The sequence below is a fragment of the Oncorhynchus masou genome, chromosome 12, assembly GCF_036934945.1.
Source record: "Oncorhynchus masou masou isolate Uvic2021 chromosome 12, UVic_Omas_1.1, whole genome shotgun sequence".
Taxonomy (NCBI): domain Eukaryota; kingdom Metazoa; phylum Chordata; class Actinopteri; order Salmoniformes; family Salmonidae; genus Oncorhynchus; species Oncorhynchus masou.
In genome coordinates this window covers 83678920-83705234 of record NC_088223.1, presented here as the reverse complement: position 1 = coordinate 83705234, position 26315 = coordinate 83678920, and the positions used below count along the sequence as shown (strand labels likewise).

General features: G+C 46.0%; 1 pseudogene; it reads left to right on the top strand.

Moving 5' to 3' along the window:
* LOC135550951 (rap guanine nucleotide exchange factor 6-like) overlaps nt 1–26315 on the top strand; it is a 162015-nt pseudogene that overhangs the window by 52676 nt on the left and 83024 nt on the right.

Below are 26315 nucleotides of genomic sequence, written 5' to 3'. Positions count from 1 at the left end.
ACGCCAATATCGCCCTGTCACGTAGAGCAGGCCAGAAGGCTATACTTAAAAACCTAACATCTATCAAATAAAAAGATGGCGGAACCGCAAAAGTACTTCTGTGCAGGGTTGTTTATCTACATAGTGAATCCGGGAGAAAAACAACAGTACTGCCATCCAAAGTATACATTATGGGGACAGCTTGAAAACATTGCTGCCCCCATCAACAGCTCAATCCAAAATATTTCTCCCCTTGAACTGAAAGAGAGGCTCCTTTTTGTAGGGGAAGCCCCTCCCATCAGAATCTACACAGCACTAATTAATAAAGCAATTACCTTCAAAGCCTACATATTTCACTCAGCTAAACATAATGAATTATATATATTGCAACACGTTTCTCATGATACAATATACCAATATAACACATTTAGAAAATCCTATCCCTACTGACATGGAGTCTTCCAATATGCCCATTCACATGAATGAACCATTCTGGACAGGCACCTCAAAGCCAGCCCGATTTAACCGTAGCTCTGGTCCTTATGCCAGCAAACACGGAAGCTACAGAGATGGAGAGGAACAGAACCAAACAACGCACTCATCCATAACATTGAGTACAATAAACGTTGCTTAAATTAAACATGAACGCTTGTCTGTATATTCTTTATACCGTAAACTGTTACTGACTGGAGGTAAGAATAAAGTGTGAAATGTATTTACTAAGAGAAGTTAACTTCTGTGTCGACCCACATTGTTAACGGAGCTGATAACGGAGCAGGGAGGCAACCTGAGTGTGTCTGTTAGTGTACCAAACACTGCCCGCGGCCAGGGACAGACTTCTCCGTCACCCGCCCGGGGACTGACTTGAGTTTATATCACAGACTACCCTCCCCTCTTTCATCCTCCTCCTCAGTCCCACTACTGCTGGCTCTGGGTTTTACCCACCCACTCCTATATGAAATAGAAAAGTAATCTAAGTACATGGTTGAGCGAACCAAAACAGTTGTCAATAGTGTTCTGCTGGCATTTGACAGAGCCCACTCATGATGCTTAAAATACAGTGGAAAAAGTTGGTTTACCTTGGCAGGGATTTCCCGACTCAGAGAGAGACGTTGAGGGAGATCGCAGCAATGTTCAGACGATTGCAGATGTTTTTTGTTAACTTCATTTCTTATTCGTCTCTCGCTTGTTTTTACTCTGGCTGGGCCGGTGGTGGCATTCTGCCTTCACTGTGTCAGTGACGGCATTTGATGGGTTTACAAACTAGGGTTGTGAACGTTTAAACAAAATTGGGATCCTTAACATTAACAAAATCACTTGGAGATTATTTTTTTCCTTCACAAAATTATAATCTCAGTGCAGTTATCACAACTACCACTAACAGGTCCCGATCATCAACATGAAGGAAAAATGAAAATTAAGCAAATACCTAACGCAACAATGCTGTAACGTTAGGAGGAGAGAAAAAGTCATTTAGCTACTTTATTTTTGTATTTATTTCACCATTATTTAACCAGGTAGGCCAGTTGAGAACAAGTGTTTATCCCAGTTACACTTGGGGTAAACAAACGTACAGTCAACACAATATAAAAGTCTATATACAGTGTGTGCAAATGTAGTAAGATTAGGGAGGTAAGACAATAAATAGGCCATAGTGGTGAAATATCTGCAATTTAGCAATTAAACAAGAGTGATAGATATGAAGAAGATGAATGTGTGATACTGGGGTGCAAAGGAGCAAAAAATAAATGACTATGGGGATGAGGTAGTTGGGTGGGCTATTTACAGATGGGCTGAAAGCTGCTCTGACAGCTGATGCTTTAAGTTAGTGAGGTAGATATGTCTCCAGCTTCAGTGATTTTTGCAATTCGTTCCAGTCATTGGCAGCAGAGAACTGGAAGGAAAGGTGGCAAAAGGAGGAGTTGGCTTTGGGGATGACCAGTGAAATATACCTGCTGGAGCGCGTGCTACGGGTGGGTGGTGCGATGGTGACCAGTGAGCTGAGACAAGGTGGGGCTTTACCTAGCAAGGGCTTATAGATGACCTGGAGTCAGTGGGTTTGGCGACGAATATGAAGTGAGGGCCAGCCAACGAGAGCATACAGGTCGCACTGGTGGGTAGTAATATGGGGCTTTGGCGACAAAATGGATGTCACTGTGATACACTGCATCCAATATGCTCAGTAGAGTGTTGGAGGCTATTTTGTAAATGACTTCGCCGAAGTCGAGGATCAGTAGGATAGTCAGTTTTACGAGGGTATGTTTGGCAGCATGAGTGAAGGATGGTTTGTTTCGAAATAGGAAGCCAATTTCTAGATTTAATTTTGCATTGGAGATGTTTAATGTGAGTCTGGATGGAGAGTTTACAGTCTAACCAGACACCTAGGTATTTGTAGTTGTCCACATATTCTAAGTCAAAAGCCTCCAGAGTAGTGATGCTGGACGGGCGAGCAGGTGCGGGCAGCGATCGGTTGAAGAGCATGCATTTAGTTTTACTTGCATTTAAGAGCAGTTGGAGGCCTCTGAAGGAGAGTTGTATGGCATTGAAGCTTGTCTGGAGTAGAGGTTGACCGATTATGATTTTTCAACTCCGATACCGATTATTGGAGGACCAAAAACAGCCTATACCGATTAATCGGACAATTTAAAAAATAAAAAGTTTTTTTTATATATATATATTTGTAATGACAATTTAGGGAGCGTTTTAGGGAGTGTTTGACAGTGATGAGGGGTGGTCGTCTGACCGCAGACCCATTACGGATGCAGGCAATGAGGCACTGATCGCTGACAGCAGAGATGTATTTAGAGGGCAGGTTGGTCATAATGATATCAATGAGGGTGACCGTGTTTACCGATTTTTGGTTGTACCTGGTAGGTTCCATAATCGTTTGTGTGAGTTTGAGGGCATCTATTTTAGATTGTAGCATATCCATTCGGGAATAGGGGTGGAACTGCGGGCTACAGGGCCTGGGTTAACCTCTACATCACCAGAGGAACAGAGGAGGTGTAGGATAAGGGTACATCTACAGGCTATAAGAACTGGTTGTCTAATGCGTTGGGAACAGAATTAAAGGCGCAGATTTCTGGGCGTGGTAGAATAGATACGAGACATAATGTACTGACAATGGTAGGATGTGAGTACAGTGGAGGTAAACCTAGGCATTTATTACCTGGAGCTGTAACGCCTGAGGGAGAATGAGAGGCTCGAAGCAGAGTAACGAGGGAGGGTGAGAAGGATAGCAACCAAGTAGACTCGTGCTGGTGGACTCACTAGTTATTTATAATTTAATCTGATTACATAGTACCTGACTTGACGTATCAAACCAAGAGACTCTAGTTAAGCTAGCTAGTTTGTGTTAGCTATTGTAATTGAGACTACATAACTTGAACTGTGCGCTTCCTCCCGTTCCAAATCCTCCAGTAAATTACAACAAACCCATTCAGGATAAGAGGCGGCCTGCCTGTTGGCTCTTGGTGTTGTAGCCCGTCTTTCTCATTTAACTTTTATTTCTGTCATTGTAATTCCATCTTCTGTTGAATAGCTGATGTCTCCTAATTACTTGCCACAGAGAAGCTCTATGACTGTAGCCTAGAGCTGGTTTGATGACTTGTGATTGCATGACAACAACAAGCCTCACGCACCACTCTCGAGAAAAGCAAGCACACTAGCAGCATAAATGATAAAACAATCACTCCACGGGAAGCTCAATGTAGACATCTGCATTATGAATTCACATGATTTTAATTTTAAATTTGTATTGTTTTAACTGAAAACCCTCCCAAAAAATGGCTGTTTTGAACAAGGGGTAATAGTTTGTTTGTCACGTACTTATTACAAACACCAGCACTTTACCTGGGCTGTTAGGTTACGTCAGCTCCTCCACTGATAAACCCATCTGCCTTCATAAAACACTTCCTCTCCTCTCATACTAGACTGCCTTTCTCATCCTCATCGTTTTTCTGGTGAAAATACTCTCCGTAAGCATGTGAATCTAGAACAGTACTGTTCCTTTTTTAAATCCTCAAAGCCTATGAGGCTTGAACAGTTGAAGTATTCTTCCACTAATACTTATCCTAGTTTTAATGTTTCTGAATAGTTTCACAACTCACTTCACAAAATGCAACTTTGCTCAGCTTTTGTTTTTTTTGTAATGTGAAAAGAAAACAAATTCTCCAGCAATAACAGCATAGTAATGCAATGTTCTCCACAATCAAAAATGTTCTGTCTCGCAAAGGAAATTGGTATATTGAAGGTTTCCTACAGGAAGCTGTGATCTCGCTGTGTTGTGCAGAAACGGCCTCCTGACTCGACACAGCAGACTGAGAATGACTAGAACTATTCTCGTCGCAGCCTTTGAGAGAGAGAGAGAGAGAGAGAGAGAGAGAGAGAGAGACTCATTCCGTCTCCAACCTCTCCTATCTCCTTTCTTCTCTTGCCCGTGTCCTGGATGCAGTCCCCATGACGAGGCGCTTGCACAGGCTCTCTGTGCTGTGGAAGACCTGGATGTTCTACCAGGAGCCTGAACAACAGAACTCTGAACAGGAACAGAGCCAGGATCAGCTCTCAGAACCAGCAGCCAGAAAGAACTGTGATGAGTCTGAGCAGCTGACTCTGATCTCAAAACAAGAACAGTCTAGTAGTAGCGGTAGCTCTGAGCCCCGGACCTACAGCACTGAGGCCCAGCTTGGTGATGTGTTTCAGGTGGACAATGCCAGCGAGGGTGAGGAGGGGGCACTGCAGAGGGAGGAGTCCCAGAGACGTTCCCGCCGGGGCTTTCACAAGGTCAACCCCCGGGGAGAGCGGGAACTGATCACTGACGGCCAGGACCCCACGGTAAGAACTGACCTTAATCTATTCTCACTATGTTCCTGAAGTTAAAGGACTTCTACTCGGCTCAGACGGAAAGATGTCATAGACGGCTGTGTCTGAGGTGTCTGTACCAAGCTTTCTCTGTTTAGTGTAAGTGTAGTGTTGACAGCTGTGGTGTAACTGTAAAAGTGTTAAATGAAGTACTTGTTGTGTGGTAGGTAACCGTCTAAAAGCTGTGTGGTTGAGATGTTGGTTTATAGCTAGCGATGTGTCCAGGAATATAAATAGCGGAGGATAAGGAGAGTGGATTTACTCTGTAAAAGTATATCTACTGGTTTGTTGGTTACAATTCAGTTAGTTTATTCCCCCCAAAAATAGTTGTCACAAGATTGTTTATCTTGAGTGTTGAAAGTTGAATGAAACATTGCAGTATAAGTAGATTTCATGCCTGTATCATACATTTACTCCACACTGAACTACCATCGCCATGAAGCGTATTCTATGTCCTGCAGAGGGCTCACTTGGGGTGGAGGGCGAAAGCAGACACATGCCTTTTCAGTGGACAGTCAAAAGTTAACTTGAGTTATGTTTTATGTAATGACTAAAATGTAAATGTCCTCTGTTGATCCTCCTGACATCTTGTATTTCTCTCGCCCTCGCCCTCTCCCGCCCCCTCTCTCTCTCGCCCCCCCCTCTCTCTCTCGCCCCCCCTCTCTCTCCCGCCCCCCTCTCTCTCTCGCCCCCCCTCTCTCTCTCCCCCCTCTCTCTCTCTCGCCCCCCCTCTCTCTCGCCCCCCCCTCTCTCTCCCGCCCCCCCTCTCTCTCGCCCCCCCCCCTCTCTCTCTCGCCCCCCCTCTCTCTCCCGCCCCCCTCTCTCTCTCGCCCCCTCTCTCTCTCTCGCCCCCTCTCTCTCTCGCCCCCCCTCTCTCTCTCTCGCCCCCTCTCTCTCTCTCGCCCCCCTCTCTCTCTCTCGCCCCCCTCTCTCTCTCGCTCTCTCTCTCTTCCCCTCTCTCTCTCTCGCTCCCCCTCTCTCTCTCTCGCCCCCTCTCTCTCTCGCCCCCCCTCTCTCTCTCTCCCCCCCTCTCTCTCTCTCGCCCCCTCTCTCTCTCTCGCCCCCCTCTCTCTCTCGCTCCCCCTCTCTCTCTCTCTCGCCCCCCTCTCTCTCTCGCCCCCTCTCTCTCTCGCCCCCTCTCTCTCGCTCTCTCGTGCGCTCTCTTCCTCCCCCTTATCCATTCCTGGTGCTTGATGTGGTCTTCCTCAGGATTATGTGGATAACCAGGTACGTGGGAAACTTGACTTCTTCACTGAGTGTGTGGCGGTGCATGTTACCTTTCCCTTCTGTATGTGCATGTGTCAGTCATGCTGGTGTATGCACATGCTCTTTAAAGGTCAGTGATTGGATACATCTGGCTGCATACTCGACTTGCAATAAGTGACGATAGGACTTGCCAAATGGACATAAAGTAGTTTGTGTGCTATTTACGAGCAGAAGACCAAGGACTTGAGGGTAATGTGCTTTGAGCTCTAGTTGGTCTAAAGCCCTTACTAGAGTATTTCAGATAGACAAAGAAGGTGTCCATCTAAGAGGTTTGCTAGTTGTGAAAGTAGTGATATTACCAAGCAAAGAGATTTAAGGACCATCGGCACTTTCCCAACTTGGTGCTCTCATGATATACCGTAGATAACATGTATTTATCTACATCATTTTGAAACTAAAACTCAACCATTGCACCAATCTCTCTTTCTCTGTCTTTCTCTCAGTAATTATATATACAGTGGGGCAAAAAAATATTTAGTCAGCCACCAATTGTGCAAGTTCTCCCACTTAAAAAGATGAGAGAGGCCTGTAATTTTCATCATAGGTACACTTCAACTATGACAGACAAAATGAGGGAACAATAACCAGAAAATCACATTGTAGGATTTTTTTATGAATTTATTTGCAAATTATGGTGGAAAATAAGTATTTGGTCAATAACAAAAGTTTATCTCAATACTTTGTTATATACCCTTTGTTGGCAATGACAGAGGTCAAACGTTTTCTGTAAGTCTTCACACGGTTTTCACACACTGTTGCTGGTATTTTGGCCCATTGCTCCATGCAGATCTCCTCTAGAGCAGTGATGTTTTGGGGCTGTTGCTGGGCAACACAGACTTTCAACTCCATCCAAAGATTTTCTATGGGGTTGAGATCTGGAGACTGGCAAGGCCACTCCAGAACCTTGAAATGCTTCTTACGAAGCCACTCCTTCGTTGCCCGGGCGGTGTGTTTGGGATCATTGTCATGCTGAAAGACCCAGCCACGTTTCATCTTCAATGCCCTTGCTGATGGAAGGAGGTTTTCACTGAAAATCTCACGATACATTGCCCCATTCATTCTTTCCTTTACACGGATCAGTCATCCTGGTCCCTTTGCAGAAAAACAGCCCCAAAGCATGATGTTTCCACCCCCATGCTTCACAGTAGGTATGGTGTTCTTTGGATGCAACTCAGCGTTCTTTGTCCTCCAAACATGACGAGTTGAGTTTTTACCAAAAAGTTATATTTTGGTTTCATCTGACCATATGACATTCTCCCAATCTTCTTCTGGATCATCCAAATGCTCTCTAGCAAACTTCAGACGGGCCTGGACATGTACTGGCTTAAGCAGGGGGACACGTCTGGCACTGCAGGATTTGAGTTCCTGACAGCGTAGTGTGCTACTGATGGTAGGCTTTGTTACTTTGGTCCCAGCTCTCTGCAGGTCATTCACTAGGTCCCCCCGTGTGGTTCTGGGATTTTTGCTCACTGTTCATGTGATTATTTTGACCCCACGGGATGAGATCTTGCGTGGAGCCCCAGATCGAGGGAGATTATCAGTGGTCTTGTATGTCTTCCATTTCCTAATAATTGCTCCCACAGTTGATTTCTTCAAACCAAGCTGCTTAGCTATTGCAGATTCAGTCTTCCCAGCCTGGTGCAGGTCTACAATTTTGTTTCTTGTGTCCTTTGACAGCTCTTTGGTCTTGGCCATAGTGGAGTTTGGGGTGTGACTGTTTGAGGTTGTGGACAGGTGTCGTTTATACTGATAACAAGTTCAAACAGGTGCCATTAATACAGGTAACAAGTGGAGGACAGAGGAGCCTCTTCATGAAGAAGTTACAGGTCTGTGAGAGCCAGAAATATTGCTTGTTTGTAGGTGACCAAATACTTATTTTCCACCTTAATTTGCAAATAAATTCATTAAAAATCCTACAATCTGGATGTGTTTTTTCTCATTTTGTCTGTCATAGTTGAAGTGTACCTATGATGAAAAATTACAGGCCTCATCTTTTTAAGTGGGAGAACTTGCACAATTGGTGTCTGACTAAATACTTGTTTGCCCCACTGTATATATTACTCTAAACGTATACACACACTAGAGAACTGAGCATCTGACTCTGACTCTGACAAAATTATTCATCCCCCTTGGCATTTTTCCTATTTTGTTGCATTACAACCTGTAATTTAAATGGATTTTTATTTGGATTTCATGTAATGGACATACACAAAATAGTCTAAATATGTGAAGTGAAAAAAAAAAAATGTAAAAAAATAATAATAATAATAACGGAAATGTGGTGTGTGTGTATATGTATTCACCCCCTTTGCTATGAAGCTGCTAAATAAGATCTGGTGCAACCAATTAACTCCAGAAGTCACACAATTAGTTAGATTGCACACAGGTGGACAATATGTAAGTTTCACATGATCGGTCACATGATCTCAGAATATATACACCTGTTCTGTTAGGCCCCAGTGTCTGTAACACCACTAAGCAAGCGGCACCATGAAGACCAAGGGGCTCTCCAAACAGGTCAGGGACAAAGTTGTGGAAAAGTACAGATCAGGGTTAGGTTATAAAAAAATATCTGAAACTTTGAATATCCCTCGGCACCATTTTAAATCCATTATTAACAAAAATTGAGACTATGACACCACAACAAACCTGCCAAGAGAGGGTCAGGCAAGGAGGGCATTAATCAGAGAGGCAACAAAGAGACCAAAGATAACCCTGAAGGAGCTGCAAAGCTCCACAGCGGAGATTGGAGTGTCTGTCCATAGGACCACTTTTTAAGTCGTACAATCCACAGAGCTGTGCTTTACGGAAGAGTGTGGCCAAAAAAAGGCATTGCTTAAAGAAAAAAATAAGCAAACATTTTTGGTGTTTACAAAAAGGCAGGTGGGAGACTCACCAAACGTGTGGAAGAAGTACCTTCTGGTCAGATGAGACTTAAATTGAGCTTTTTGGCCATCAAGGAAAATGCTATTTCAGGTGCAAAACCAACACCTCATCACCCCGAGAACACAATCCCCCCCAGTGAAGCATGGTGGTGGCAGCATCATGCTGTGGGGATGTTTGTCATCGGCAGGGACTGGGAAACTGGTCAGAATTGAAGGAATGATGGATGGCGCTAAATACAGGGGAAATTCTTGAGGGAAACCTGTTTGTCTTCCATAGATTTGAGACTGGGATGGAGGTTCACCTTCCAGCAGGACAAGTCTCTCAAGCATACTGCTAAAGCAACACCCGAGTGGTTTAAGGGGAAACATTTAAATGTCTTGGAATGGCCTAGTCAAAGCCCAGACCTCAATCCAATTGAGAATCTGTGGTATGACTTAATGATTGCTGTACACCAGTGGAACCCATCCAACTTTAAGGAGCTGGAGCAGTTTTACCTTGAAGAATGTGCCAAGCTTATAGATACATACATACCCCAAGAGACTTGCAGCTGTAATTACTGCAAAAAGTGGCTCTACAAGTATTGACTTTGTGGGGTGAATAGTTATGCACACTCAAGTTTTCTGTTTTTTTTTGTCTTGTTTCACAAAAAATATATATATAATTTGCTTCTTTAGTGGTATGACTAGTGGTAGGCATGTTGTGTAAATCAAATGATACAAACCCTCCAAAAATCCGCTCCAGCAGGTATATTTCACTGGTCATCCCCAAAGCCAACATTTCCTTTGTCCGCCTTTCCTTCCAGTTCTCTTCTGCCAATGACTGGAACAAATTGCAAAAATCACTGACGCTGGAGACGTATATCTACCTCTAACTTTTAGCTGTCAGAGCAGCTTACCGATCACTGTACCTGTACACAGCCCATCTGTATATAACACACCCAACTACCTCATCCCCATATTGTTACTTACCCTCTTAGTCTTTTGCACCCCAGTATCTCTACTTGCACATCATCATCTGCACATCTATCACTCCAGTGTTAATGCTAATTTGTAATTATTTCGCCTCTATGGCCTATTTATTGCCTTACCCCCCTACTCTTCTACATTTGCACACACTGTACATAGATGTTTCTAGTGTGTTATTGACTGTATGTTTGTTTATGTGTAACTATGTATTTGTGTCGCACTTCTTTGTTTTATCTTGGCCAGGTCGCAGTTGTAAATGAGAACTTGTTCTCAACTGGCCACCTGGTTAAATAAAGGTGAATTAAATGTATAAAAGGATAGACTCCTGTATCTTTGTAGTGACTGGGTGTAATGATAGACCCACGAAAGTGTTAATGTCTGCTTTTAAGTTTTAATTTTACCCATCTACCATAAGGTGCCCTTCTTTGTGGCATTGGAAAACCTCCCTGACCTTTCTGTAGTTGAGTCTGTGTTTTGAAATTCTCTGCTCGACTGGGAGACCTTCAGATAATTGTAGGTGTGAGGTATAGAGATGGAAGTCATTCAGAAGTCATGTTAAACACTATTATTGCACACAGTGAGTCCAAGCAACTCATTATGTGTTGGGTATATCAGACAATAGTGTGTGTGTGACCTGCTGATTACACTGACCTGCTATTGACATTGAATGTCATTGATCCTGAAATATGACCAGCCTGCAGAAACCTGGGAGGAATTCTACCATGATGCATAATGGGATTTAATAGGAATGCTGAAATGATGACTCAGTTGCCCCACTTTATTAGTGCATCGGTTGCCTGCTAGACACACACACACACACACACTGCCATAGAAGGATATATCACCTCCCTTGGCCTTCAGAATCATGTTCTAAGTGCTTTCCTGGCCGTTCTAAGAGACTATTCCATGGGTCATTACATGTCTCTACATTACATGGCAACTGGGTCACGAATGTCTCAACTTGGCCTGAATAGAATGACTAGGCTGCATTCGTACAGTTGAAGAGTGATGATCACACTTCTGCAAGTCTCTGCTTTGTCTTGGTGCATGACACCCAGCTACAGAAGGCAGCAGAACCAGGTTGTTAGGCTTGTCGATGGCTTGTGATATTTCACTTCCTGTCAGACTACAAGACGTCTGCTGCTGGCTGAGCCTCTCTTCTTCTCCTTAGCTAGAGTTAGCATCTACGCGTGGAAACATCCACAGCTAATAGAACGTAGCCTAGCGGCTGAGGTTAGCTTTTAGCGCTTGCAGCTAGTCACTTATTGGCTGATCATCAGGTCTCAGCTGATATTGCCTCTGTGTGCACTTGAGTCTCATGATCATCAGACTCTGAGTTGATCAGCCAGTAGAGATGCGTAAGTGCTGGCTGGCTGCGCCTCATAGAGGGTCTTTGTCTGTCCTGATCCCAGAGATTATTTACACATCTCCTCCCCCAGCCAGGTTCTGTAGGTCATGAGGATATTGGGATGTCTCATGATGACTTCATGCTGTAAAGGGATGGTTGATGACTTGTTGTTGTCACGGAGACCCTCGTCATCTTCTAGAGGTGAACTTGATGTCCTCTGTCTTGTCCCACTTCTGTCCTTGTCTGCTATATGACGTGTTGTGTGGTACACATCCACTAACCTGTTTCTCTTGTTATTCCATCTCATCCTATTGGCACATTTAACCATGACGGTCTTGATGTGCCCCACTGTCAGAGCTGAACTGCCTGCGTGGTGAGGGATAGAGACGGGTTGTGTGGTGGTCAGGGGAGATTGGAGGGTGAAGATGGAGAGTGTGGTTTGGGGCAGAGGAGGACTGGCTATTACAGGAGACCTCTGGGGATTTCACCTCCCTCCTCCACTGAGCCCTGAGGCTGATGGGTGATTTATCACTTCAGTTCTTCTGGAACTACCCCCCCCTCCTTTCAGCACCTCCTTCTCAGCCCACCAACCACCACCTCTAACCCCCCAGCCCCAGCACTCCAGGCTAACACAACACATCAGCCTGCATTGATGTACCATTATACAAACAGTACAAGGCTTTTAACACAGCTGTAATCAACTGCTCTGATATACCACAATAAGAACACAGTAGCTCTAACAAAACCTTTGTAATCAGGCCAGGCACGCCGACTACCAGTATATCGAAGTGTAAGCCCTGGAGAGAGAATGTGTTGTGAAACATGTGAGAAGCAGCATAGTCTCCTGCACTGTACCCGGCCATGGGGAGTGGATCTAGGACCTGAAAATATAGCGCATGCGACAGTCCAGGCAAGACTTAATCTAAATGTTATCATTCATTCTGTGCTGAATGTACCACTGCTGCTGCCTCTGGAGCTAATTTGAGGGTTTACGTCATCATAGCTTGGATGACAACCTTGCTGAACCCCCCTCTGCCCTCCTCCTCCCTTCCCTCAGCTCCAGGGGAGGCTCATATGTTCATCCCACTTAGTGCTATGGAGCTGGGCTTTTTTGCTGAAGCCAGGCAGGGATTTGACCCTGGAGATCAGGGATCACCGTTCCCAGACATGCTTGCTAGTAGCAGCCCCCCACCCTCTCCTCCTGCACCTTCACACACAAGCAGCACATTCCCTCCAGGCCTCCTCCCCTCCTCTATCTCTGCTCTCTTCCCTCTCTTCTTCCTGCCCCCCACCTCCCTATCCTCTCTTCTCCGGCTGAATCCCAAATCACCCCCTCCTCCTCACCCCTCCAGTTGTACGTTCACGTGCACCTCCACTATATGCACAAGTGTCCCATAGCTGAGGTAGTGAGAATGATGGAGGGTGTAGGGGCTAATTTGACCCTCCAATAGCCACTTTGACCGAATCAGCTACACTGCTGGCTTCAGAGCGAAGTTGTATCCCATAACGCCCCGCGTTGTTTTTGTTTTGAGCCACCTGTATTCGTTTGACTGATTGACACATGTAACATATATGAAATGCCTCCCAACTGTTTAGATCTTCGAATATCCTCATTTGAATTTCATGCTTGTTTTATAATTTAAATGTGAATTGCATTTGTTTTTTTGATTCCCCTTGCACAGTGCAATCCAGGAGAGCACAGCACAGTACAGTACAGTACAGATCAACACAACACAACACAGTAAGGTACAGCACAGCACAGCCCAGAACAGTGGTCTGCTGGAACTCATGGTGGTTCTGTGGGTAGTGGAGCAGAAAGGCATTGTTATGGCCAAGTACAAACCATTTAATATGGCCTGTTTAAATGGAAGGATTATTGGCTGTCTCAACTCTCAAGGGTGGGTTTATATTGTATAATATGGGTTATATAAAGAGCAATATACCAAAGGCAACATGTTTCATTCTGCTTGGTTAAGATATGTTGATTTGATCCCCTCATCACTATTAGTCACCCTCAGAGTTTCATCAGCAACGCATGATAACAGTTGCCAGGGCTGAGGGTCCTCTGGTGAGTTGCCAGGGCTGAGGGTCCTCTGGTGAGTTGCCAGGGCTGAGGGTCCTCTGGTGAGTTGCCAGGGCTGAGGGTCCTCTGGTGAGTTGCCAGGGCTGAGGGTCCTCTGGTGAGTTGCCAGGGCTGAGGGTCCTCTGGTGAGTTGCCAGGGCTGAGGGGCTGGTTTGGAAGTCGGGCTAAGACCTCCAGAGTCATCAAACGAGAAAAAGGACAATCTAGGAACAAGGTGGAATCCTAACACAGGCTCCATCGCCCACCGCATGTGGCAGGGGCTCCAGTCATCATGGATGATAAAGGAAGACCCAACCATGATCTGCACAACGATGCCTCTCTACCAGACAAACTCAATGCATTTGATTATGCACACTTTGACAATAACAACACCGAGCCGTACATGGGGGGCCCCCGCCGACCCGCGTTCTCAGATCAGCTGGGGGACATGAAGGATAATATTCCAGGGTACGTTCTCAGATCATGCGCAGAAAAACTGGCGGGCGAATTCATGGTCATTTTCAACCTCTCCTTTTTCCAGCACATTGTAAATATGGTATTGGCACTGACCCTGTATATATGCTAGCTTACCGTAATTGCTGGACTATTAAGCGCACCTGAATCTAAACCGCACCCACTGAATTATTAAAAATATGTATTTTGTACATAAATAAGCCGCACATGTCTATAAGCCGCAGGTGCCTACCGGTACATTGAAACAAATGAACTTTACACAGCCTTTAAACGAAACACGGCTTGTAACAAAAATAAATAGGCTTTAACGAAACACGGCTTGTAACAAAAATTAAAACAGTAGCCTACCAAGAAAGTCATTGGTCGCTATCTTCCTCCTCCTGTGCACTGAAACCACTGAAGTCATCTCCTTCGGTGTCGGAGTTGAATAGCCTCAGAATTGCTTCATCCAATGTTGGATCGTTTTCATTGTCGCTCTCGTCACTTTCATCCGGAGGCAAATACCTCGCTGAGCTCATGCTGCCCCTTCAACACGCAGCAGTCCAGCCTTTCGAAACCCGTTGATGATAGTGGATTTCTTGACAATTCTCCACGCTGTCAGGACCCACTGGCAGACTTGACCATAAGATGCTATTCGCCTGCGGCCCGTTTTAGTGAAGGATTTCTCCCCACTTGTCATCCAAGCCTCCCACTGAACAAGGAGCGCCTACCTTAAATGCACGATTTACACTGATGTCGAGTGGCTGCAAATACTTTGGGCCATCTGCTTTTCTTCCCTCTGAAAGCTTTTGTTGTCTTTTTGCACTGAGTCAGTTCCTCACGCTGCTGTTTCCAACGTCTTATCATCGACTCATTAAGGCCAAGCTCCCGTGCAGCAGCTCTATTTCCTTTTCCAACAGCCAGATCGATCGCCTTCAACTGGAAAGCTGCATCATATGCATTTCTCCGTGTCTTTGCCATGATGAGGGTGACAAAATTACTACCGTAATCAGAATGATGGGAAGTTTGAGCGGGCTCGATTTACGTCACATTATGTGACGGTGCTCAGTTTTCTGGCGGCATGAATCTTGTGAAAGTGGGAAAAATCCATAAATAAGCTGCGTCATTGTATAAACCGCGAGGTTCAAAGTGTGGAAATAAAGTAGCGGCTTATAGTCCGGAAATTACGGTACTTATTTTCATGTTCTTATTTCTTTTTTCATGTATTTTTTTCTACTTGTTTTTTTTTTAGTACCACTGATATTGATTACTGCATTGTTGGGAAATAGTTTGCAAGAAAGGCATTCCCCTGGACCTGTGCACGTGATAATAACTTAACTTGAATTCAGCCTCCTCTTGTTACTCCTTCCTCTCTTCTCTCCCTGCCCACTAATCTCCTCATCTCAGCTACCCTCTCATCCCCTCACTCTCATCTCTTATCTCCTCCTCTCAGCTCCCCTGTCATCCCCTCCCCTCTCTCTCATCTCTTAGCTACCCTCTCAGCTACTCTCTCTCTCTCTCTCTCTCATCTCTAGCTACCCTCTCAGCCTCTCTCTCTCTCTCTCTCTCTCTCTCTCTCTCATATCCCCTTCCCTCTATATTGTTCATCTCCCCCTCTTAGCTACCCTCTCCTTCCCCCTCTCGTGTCTCTCTCGCTTGTTCGCTCTCTCGTGCTTTTGCGCTGTCTCTCTTTGCACCTACAGGTACTGGGTGGGAAGGCCCTAGACCTGTACACAGTGTAGTACAATACAGTATAGCCTCTCCCAGAACAGCTGGCGTTCTGTGTGTTGTGCAGCATGAAAGCATTGTGACGGCCAAGTACAAGATGGAGTCATCATCCATTAATATGGCCTGTTTAAGCGGAAGGATTATTGGCAGTCTGGACTCTCAAGGGTGGGATTATACTGTATAATATGGGTTATATAACGAGGAATAGACCAGAGGCAACCTGTTTCATGTTAAACGCCATTTATTAGAATAGCAGCATTCTGTGTTCACTGTGGTGGGATGTGGTATTTGAGGGGATGATTACGTGAGGAGAATCAATTGTTTTCATCATTATTTTTGCCTTTTATGAAATAGGCAGGGTGCCAAAATATATGCAAATGAGTGGTGGAAAAATAAAAATAGGTTGAAATATGTCTTGCACTACCCCCAACCAGACACACACATACACAAGCCAAGCAGTTTGTGTGTGCGTGTGATTGTTCAGTGCTCACTGAGACATCCTATGGCTCAGGGATACTGAGTGATTCCGTCTCGCCTCTGTCACTCTCCTAACCACTGCAGGGAGAATGACCCACGTGTAAGATTGCCCTACACACACACTTTAAGCGCCCATTAGAATTCCTATCTGAGTGTTGTTGATCGGAGCAGGGTTGGACATTGTACGGTGTACTGTATATACCTTCCTTCCTCTAATGAAGTGTACAGAAGCCAGCAGCACTGTCTGTAGTTAGAGACCAGTTGTTTGACTTCGGTACCCTGGTGTCTGGACTGTTGAATGAGGCAAACGTCTTCAGGGTGTTGCTTTTAATCTTGATCTTGTGGTTAAACTTTCTCTCTTTCACACACACACACACAGAGGAAGCACATCCTGCCTGATGTATGTCTGCTTTCTCTCTCACTTCCTTGTCTGCCTGAGAAACAAAGCTGCTGTTTTTGATGCAACAAGTAGAATCCATCATGAGAAAAAGCTGTGATAGTGTGTTGGTCAGTAGAGCATTTAGACAGCTGATGACTGTGTGTGTGTGTGTGTGTGTGTTGGTCAGTAGAGCATTTAGACAGCTGATGACTGAACCTGTGTGTGTGTGTGTGTGTGTTGGTCAGTAGAGCATTTAGACAGCTGATGACTGAACCTGTGTGTGTGTGTGTGTGTTGGTCAGTAGAGCATTTAGACAGCTGATGACTGAACCTGTGTGTGTGTGTGTTTTGTGTGCATTGTGTGTGTGTGTGTGTGTGTGTTGGTCAGTAGAGCATTTAGACAGCTGATGACTGAACCTGTGTGTGTGTGTGTGTGTTGGTCAGTAGAGCATTTAGACAGCTGATGACTGAACCTGTGTGTGTCTGTGTGTTGGTCAGTAGAGCATTTAGACAGCTGATGACTGAACCTGTGTGTGTCTGTGTGTTGGTCAGTAGAGCATTTAGACAGCTGATGACTGAACCTGTGTGTGTGTGTTGGTTTGGGAGGATTAGAGAGATGTTCATAAGCAAGCATTCCTCAAGGTTCCTCTGTTGAAGGAATTTAGCCATGAGCAAAACAGAGGACTGTAGAGGTGTGTTTGTGCCCTCTATTAAATGTTGAAGGGAGCTGCAGCTGCCTCTCACACTATCTCTCCCTTCGTGTACCAACCTGGAATCCTTTACATGAGAAGTCCTTTTCTTCCTGCTGAGAGGCCAGGGGCTCTCTGTGTGTCTCTCCTCTTTATCTCTCTCTGTATTATTATTATTTATTATATTATTATCTCCCTCTGTGTCTCTTTATCTTGCTCTCCTATGGACAGCGCTCCCAGGGAGGCTCCATGTGCTGGTCTGCTATTGGCTGCTCGCTAAAATAATGATGTCATTCTTTAGCAGCATGGAGTAGCGTGTGGGGCGCGGAGCCGAACAGAGAAACAGGCTTCAGCCCCCCCCCCTCTTCATAACAGTGGTGCAGGGAGAGAAGACATCCCCTTCAGGCCGCTGAGCAACACTGACACATTACTCAACAGCAGGTTTGATCAGAGGAGCTTCTCTCTGCTTTAGTAAAGGCTGTATGTAAGGTGAGCCTGCCATGCTCCTCTATAGCCACAGCAGAGGAATTAGTCTTAGAGAGCCAACGCTATTTCTGGTTTCACATCCCCATCCCTCACTGCTGGGCTGCCCCATACAGAGTAGTAGTTGTTTTGGTCTGGGTTTCTTTGTAACAGAGAAAGGGTTTAGAGCTCTTCTCTTCAGTAGTACACATTTCTCAGATCTTAGTTTGGTGCTGAAGGTCTCTGTCCCAGGTGTTATTCAGTGGCCTTTAACAATGTAACTGGATCTTGTGCTGTAAATCAAAGCTATCGACTCAATTTCAAATTCTATTTCACAACCAGGCACAATTGGAGCTTTTGTGAAAGGGAAGATGTTATTATATTTCCCATGCAGACCCGTGCAGATGACATGCTGTGATTTATGCTTTTATTTAAAGGGACGGGAGGTGACTGAATACACAAAGCTTGATCAATGAAGATGCTCCCTCCCCTCTCTCAACTGTCTTTCTCTCTCTTTTTCTCTGTCACTCCTCTGTCTTTCTCACCCACCTCTCTCCACTCCCTCTAGACAGCCAATCGGTCTAATGCCGTTTCCCCCAGCACTCGCTCTCCCCTCCGTTGCTCTCCTCCCCTCCCTCCGTTGCTCTCCTCCCCTCCCTCCGTTGCTCTCCTCCCCTCCCTCCGTTGCTCTCCTCCCCTCCCTCCGTTGCTCTCCTCCCCTCCCTCCGTTGCTCTCCTCCCCTCCCTCCGTCGCCTCCTCCTCCTCCCCTCCCCTCCCTTCGCTTTCCCTCCCCTCCCTCCCTCCGTCGCTCTCATCCCCTCCCTCTGTTGCTCTCTCCTCCCTTCCTTCTGTTGCTCTCTCCTCCCTTCCTTCTGTTGCCCTCCCTCCCCTCTGTTGCTCTCCCCTCCCTCTGTTGCTTTCCCCTCCCCGCCGTTGCTCTCCCCTCCCCGCCGTTGCTCTCCCCTCCCCTCCCGCCGTTGCTCTCCCCTCCCCGCCGTTGCTCTCCCCTCCCTCTCCATTGTTGCTCTCCCCTCCTCTCCCCTCCCCTCCCTCCGTTGCTTTCCCCTCCCCTCCGTTGCTTTCCCCTCCCCTCCGTTGCTTTCCCCTCCCCCCCTCCCTCCGTTGTTGCTCCTCCCCTCCCCGCCGTTGCTCTCCCCTCCCCGCCGTTGCTTTCCCCTCCCCGCCGTTGCTTTCCCCTCCCCGCCGTTGCTTTCCCCTCCCCGCCGTTGCTTTCCCCTCCCCGCCGTTGCTCTCCCCTCCCCTCCGTTGCTCCCCTTCCCCCTCCCCTCCCCGTTGCTTTCCCCTCCCCCCGCTTTCCCCTCCCCGTTGCTCTCCCCCTCCCCGCCGTTGCTTCCCCTCCCTCTGTTGCTTTCCCCTCCCCCTCTGTTGCTTTCCCCTCCCCGCCCCCCTCTGTTGCCTCCCCTCCGTTGCTGCTTTCCCCTCCCCGCCGTTGCTCTCCCCTCCCCGCCGTTGCCCTCCCCTCCCTCCCATTGCGCTCTCCTCCCTCCCTCCCTTCCATTGCTCTCCCTGCACAGGTGACGTCATTATTTTTCAGCCGAGCTTTCCTCCCTCCCTCTGCCTATTAGTTGTTGACGCTAGCCTGGGTCTATGCACTCTGAGCTGGGGACCAGGAGCAGGCAGTCTGGCCCCTCCTGGAGATGGACCAGCACGCACGCTGCTGGAGCGCTATAGAGAGAGAGGGAGGTGAAGGAGGAGGAGAGCTGCAGTGAGCCAGGCTGTGTGAGAAGGAACACGGAGCGCAGGCTGACTGACTGGAAGTCCTGCTAGAGGTCTCTGGGACTTGACAGCACTGGAGAATTGGCTGTCTGCCACTGTTACAAACAGGTTAAAAAGAAGAACACTGCCAGAGGCGAACAATATCTCTGAGGACTTTCTCAACACTTTGACTTCTCTCTAAGGGGATCCTACAGTGGTGGAGTTTACAGCACAACTGAACTTGAGCAAGTTTGCAGGATCACTGATCATGGAGGCTGTGGCTTTGCAACCTGCTTTGTCTTCAGGATTTTCTGCTTCCAGCACTCTGGAGATGCTGAATGAACAAGCTTTTCTGCAATGAGTTCGTCTTCCTCCAGCTTTTTAAATGCATTTCTTGATTTTTATGGGGGGGGGGTTCACAAGTGATCCTCTGAAAGCTTCTCTCGCCATCGCATTGGCTTCTTGATTGACATCTGATAGTCACTTCCAGAACCTAAAAGAACAATAACAAAGTGACAGTTAATGTCTGAGGATGCTTGGACAACATTGAGGATTGATCTCTTTCAGGGCAGTTTCCTTTAGTCCCTTGGGAAGAATCCTCAATCTGATCGGCGTCGTTTTCCTTTTTTCTTTAGGTGTTGAAAGGGGAAACTTCCCCTCCCTGCTCTGGAAATGGCTTTCCTCGTCCGTTGCTATGCCAACTGCTTGCAGCCGTGGTCCTCCAAAGTAAGCAAAGTGGTAATCCTTTCTATGGCCAGCGCACTGTGCTGGGTGATGCCCTGTGCTGGGTGATGCCCTGTGCTGTGTGATGCCCTGTGCTGCGTGATGCCCTGTGCTGCGTGATGCCCTGTGCTGCGTGATGCCCTGTGCTGCGTGATGCCCTGTGCTGGGTGATGCCCTGTGCTGGGTGATGCCCTGGGCTGGATGTGAACCATACAGCCCCTGTTAAACCACTGTTTGTATCATTTGTTCATGCATGCTTTGCTGTAAATTCAAATGCATAATTTGGACTATAGCTTATATGTATTAATTGAACATTCATATTTCACAATGCATTCTGCAATATTTGTACCGAGCGACAGGTTTGTGTGGTAGAACACAATGTATGAATGAGTAGTTTTCCCTGGTATGAATGATGAAATAACTGAATTCACAGCATGAAGGGGGAATGAGTGTGTATGGCTCGGTCACGGTGCTGGTTGGGCTGTGCTGGACAGGTGGGGTTTCCCCTTACTTGACTGTAAGATTGACTGTTTTGTCCACCTGAGCTGCGGGACAGATGGAGGGCTCTCTCCTGTGGTAGGCCCCCAAACAGAGGCACTGAGGCGTCCTGACAGACGGCCTGTGAAATCAATGTGTTGCCATGGGACCAGACATCTTACATCTTGGTGTTCAGAGCTTCCAAGATGTTTGTCTGGGGCGGCAGGGTAGCCTAGTGGTTAGAGCGTTGGACTATTAACCGAAAGGTTGCAAGTTCAAACCCCCAAGCTGACAAGGTACAAATCTGTCGTTCTGCCCCTGAACAGGCAGTTAACCCACTGTTCCTAGGCTGTCATTGAAAATAAGAATTTGTTCTTAACTGACTTGCCTAGTAAAATAAAGGTAAAATAAATAAAAATATTTAAAAAATTATGGGATGTGAGGTGTCTTGATTAGTAGGGATGTAATGATTCACCGATACGCATCGTCCCTGCGTTTTCAATAATTTACTGAAATTTCTTGGTCACACCAGCGAGGAAGAGGTGACGTGACACACCAGCGAGGAAGAGGTGACGTGAGCGAGGACAACTGGCCCTAACTGGTTCTTCTACAGCAGGTGTTCATTTAAAAAATGTTGCTCACCAAGCAAGGAGTTTTGTTGAATTTGGTTAACAAAAAATGTAGTGGCTTATTTGATTGAAAGTAAGTTGTGTAGTGCTTAGGTTGTTACGCGTGTACTGATAATTAAGACATCCAGGCAACTTTGATAAAAAACACTAAGTTGTGCCTGTTACTCACACATGTATCTGCCCTCACATGGTCCCACCTGATCTTGCCGCCTCCCGACTGCCATCTAGACTGAGTACCAGTCTCTTTGGATAACATTCCACTCCTTGTCATTGCCAAAGAGTGTCTTGGGCACCTGACAATGGAGTGTAATAGCTGAAGAGACTGGTACCTAGGTTAACTGCCTTCCGTTCTTTAAGACATTTATTTTCACTGTTAGAGCGGCCACTTGAGGACCTGGTCGATATAATGGATCATCATGATAACTGACATTTTGGGTTTTTTCACCAGCAATATTTAAATTGTAATTGTGCCGGGGGGGGGGCATCATTCGTGGAGTACAACATGTTTACTGTTGCCTTGTTTCTAAATATAAATATTAATCATAGTACTCAAAACATTTTCAATCTGCAAAAATCTGCAAAAATGAAAAAAGGAAAAGAAAAAAAAGTTAACCAGTGGGTGATTTTCAGGTAACAAAGTGAGGGGACAAAATGCATAAGTTGATAGTGGGGTGGTAGATGCTCAGTCTGCTCAATGACTCAGGTACACACACACACAAACACACACTGAGGACCACTCAGCTTAATGAAGTCATCTCGGACAGATCAAACTCCAATTAGCAGCAGATTTAAAATGGAAAATTAATGTGTTGGAGCGAAAACCTACAGGTTGGTAGCTCTCCAGGAACAGGGTTGGAGTGAAAACCAACAGGATGGTAGCTCTCCAGGAACAGGGTTGGAGTGAAAACCAACAGGATGGTAGCTCTCCAGGAACAGGGTTGGAGTGAAAACCAACAGGATGGTAGCTCTCCAGGAACAGGGTTGGACAGCCCTGACCTAGCCTGTAACGTTTTATTTCGGTCTACGTGCGACAAGTTCTGAGTGCAGTGATGACAAGAACTGTTGATGTTAATAAGCGCATACCATCGCACTAGTGCGTGTATATCAGAGGGGTTGGGAAAATGCAGAAGACAAATCTCGTATGAATTAATTAAGTATTTGTGATCTTATTCATTGCTTTGTTGATAAGAGAGAGGATAGGAAACGGAAAGGCTGCACTAGGCTACCTGCGGTTTGAGCGTTGGGTCAGTAACCGAAAGGTTGTCAGATCGAATCCTCTAGCTGACAAGGAAAAACATCTGTCGTTCTGTCCCTGAAATCGAATGAAATTTATTTATATAGCCCTTCGTACATCAGCTGATATCTCAAAGTGCTGTACAGAAACCCAACCTAAAACCCTAAACAGCAAGCAATGCATGTGTTGAAGCACGTTGGCTTGGTAAAACTCCCCAGAAAGGCCAAAACCACAGTCCTCTTCTGGCTGTGCCGTGTGGAGATTATAACAGAACGTGGCCAAGATGTTCAAATGTTCGTAAATGACCAGCATGGTCAAATAATAGGTCTGGGACAGGTATCACGTCCGGTGTACAGGTCAGGATTCCATAGCCGCAGGCTGAACAGTTGAAACTGGAGCTGCAGCACGGCCAGGTGGACTGGGGACAGCAAGGAGTCATCATGCCAGGTATTCCTGAGGCATGGTCCTAGGGCTCAGGTCATCCGAGAGAGAGAAATAGAGAGAGCATACTTAAATTCACACCGGACACCAGATAAGACCGGAGAAGTACTCCAGATATAACAAACTGACCCTAGCCCCCCGACACATGAACTACTGCAGCATAAATACTGGAGGCTGAGACGGGAGGGGTCAGGAGACACTGTGGCCCCATCCGATGATACCCCCAGACAGGGCCAAACGGTAAGGATATAACCCCACCCACTTTGCCAAAGCACAGCCCCCACACCACGAGAGGGATATCTTCAACCACCAACTTACCATCCTGAGACAAGGCCGAGTATAGCCCACAAAGATCTCCGCCATGGCACAACCCAAGGGGCGGTGGCGCCAACCCAGACAGGAAGATCACATCAGTGACTCAACCCACTCAAGTGATGCACCCCTCCTAGGGAAGGCATGAAAGAGCACCAGCAAGCCAGTGACTCAGCCCCTGTAATTGGGTTAGAGGCAGAGAATCCCAGTGTAAAGAGGGGAACCGGCCAGGCAGAGACAGCAAGGGCGGTTCGTTGCTCCAGAGCCTTTCCATTCACCTTCACACTCCTGGGCCGGACTACACTCAATCATATGACCTACTGAAGAGATGAGTCTTCAATAAAGACTTAACGGTTGAGACCGAGTTTGCGTCTCTCACATGGGTCGGCAGACCGTTCCATAAAAATGGAGCTCTATAGGAGAAAGCCCTGCCTCCAGCTGTTTGCTTAGAAATTCTAGGGACAATTAGAAGGCCTGCGTCTTGTGACCGTAGTGTACGTGTAGGTATGTACGGCAGAACCAAATCAGAGACATAGGTAGGAGCAAGCCCATGTAATGCTTTGTAGGTTAGCAGTAAAACCTTGAAATCAACCCTTGCCTTTACAGGAAGCCAGTGTAGGGAGGCAAGCACTGGAGTAATATGGTCACATTTTTTGGTTCTAGTAAGGATTCTAGCAGCTGTATTTAGCACTAACTGAAGTTTTAGTGCTTTATCCGGATAGCCCGAAAAGTAGAGCATTGCAGTAGTCTAACCTAGAAGTAACAATAGCATGGATTAACAAGCATCTCTGTTTTGTCTGAGTTTAAAAGTAGAAAGTTTGCAGCCATCCACTTTCTTATGTCTGAAAAACAGGCTTCTGGTGAGGGCAATTTTGGGGATTCAACATGTTTCATTGAAATGTACAGCTGTATGTCATCCGCATAGCAGTGAGAGTTAACATTATGTTTTCGAATAACGTCCCCAAGTGGTAAAATATATAGTGAAAACAATAGTGGTCCTAAAACGGAACTTTGAGGAACACCGAAATGTACAGTTGATTTGTCAGAGGACAAAGCACTCACAGAGACAAACTGATATATTTCCGACAGATAAGATCTAAACCAGACCAGACCTTGTCCGTGTAGACCAATTTGGGTTTCCAATCTCTCCAAAAGAATGTGGTGATTGATGGTATCAAAAGCAGCACTAAGGTCTAGGAGCACGAGGACAGATGCAGAGCCTTGGTCTGATGCCATTAAAAGGTAATTTACCACCTTCACAAGTGCAGTCTCAGTGCTATGATGGGGTCTAAAACCAGACTGAAGCATTTCGTATACATTGTTTGTCTTCAGGAACGCAGTGAGTTGCTGCGCAACAGCCTTTTCTAAACTTTGAGAGGAATGGAAGATTCGATATAGGCCGATTAGTTAAAAAAATAAAAAATTCTGGGTCAAGGTTTGGCTTTTTCCAGAGAGACTTTATTACATTACATTTACATTTAAGTCATTTAGCAGACGCTCTTATCCAGAGCGACTTACAAATTGGTGAATTCACCTTCTGACATCCAGTGGAACAGCCACTTTACAATAGTGCATCTAAATCATTTAAGGGGGGGGGTGAGAAGGATTACTTTATCCTATCCTAGGTATTCCTTGAAGAGGTGGGGTTTCAGGTGTCTCCGGAAGGTGGTGATTGACTCCGCTGTCCTGGCGTCGTGAGGAAGTTTGTTCCACCATTGGGGGGCCAGAGCAGCGAACAGTTTTGCCTGGGCTGAGCGGGAACTGTACTTCCTCAGTGGTAGGGAGGCGAGCAGGCCAGAGGTGGATGAACGCAGTGCCCTTGTTTGCCACTTTTAGTGAGTTTGGTACACATCCGGTGGATAGAGAGACGTTTATTATGTTCAACATCGAAGGGCCAAGCACAGGAAGCAATTCTTTCAGTAGTTTAGTTGGAATAGGGTCCAGTATGCAGCTTGACGGTTTAGAGGCCATGATTATTGTCATCATTGTGTCAAGAGATATAGTACTAAAACACATGAGTGTCTCTCTTGATCCTAGGTCCTGGCAGACAACTGAGCTTTGAAGGAATACGCAGATTTAAAGAGGAGTCCGTAATTTGCTTTCTAATGATCATGATCTTTTCCTCAAAGAAGTTAATGAATGTATTACTGCTGAAGTGAAAGCCATCCTCACTTGGGGAATGCTGCTTTTTAGTTAGCTTTGCGACAGTATCAAAAATACATTTAGGATTTTCCTCAATTAAGTTGGAAAAATAGAATGATCGAGCAGCAGTAAGGGCTCTTCGATACTGCACGGTACTGTCTTTCCAAGCTAGTCGGAAGACTTCCATTTTGGTGTGGCGCCATTTCCGTTCCAATTTTCTGGAGGCTTGCTTCAGAGCTCGGGTATTTTCTGTATACCAGGGAGCTAGTTTCTTATGAGAAATGTTTTTATTTTTTAGGGGTGCAACTGCATCTAGGGTATTTCGCAAGGTTAAATTGAGTTCCTCAGTTAGGTGGTTAACTAATTTTTGTCCTCTGACGTCCTTGGGTAGGCAGAGGGAGTCTGGAAGGGCATCAGGGAATCTTTTTGTTGTCTGTGAATTTATAGCACGACTTTTGATGCTCCCTAGTTGGGGTCTGAGCAGATTATTTGTTGCAATTGCAAACGTAATAAAATGGTGGTCTGTATAGCCTAGTGGTTAGAGCGTTGGACTAGTAACCGAAAGGTTGCAAGTTCAAATCCCCGAGCTGACAAGGTACAAAATCTGTCGTTCTGCCCCTGAACAGGCAGTTAACCCACTGTTCCTAGGCCGTCATTGAAAATAAGAATTTGTTCTTAACTGACTTGCCTGGTTAAATAAAGGTAAATAAAATAAAAAAATAGTCCAGGATTATGAGGAAAAACATTAAGATCCACAACATTTTTTCCATGGGACAAAACTAGGTCCAGAGTATGACTGTGACAGTGAGTAGGTCCAGAGACATGTTGGACAAAACCCACTGAGTCGGTGATGGCTCCGAAAGCCTTTTGGAGTGGGTCTGTGGACTTTTCCATGTGAATATTAAAGTCACCAAAAATTTGAATATTATCTGCTATGACTACAAGGTCCGATGAATTCAGGGAACTCCGTGAGGAACGCTGTATATGGCCCAGGAGGCCTGTAAACAGTAGCTATGAAAAGTGATTGAGAAGGCTTCATAGATTTCATGACTCGAAGCTCAATAGACGAAAACGTCATTTTCTTTTT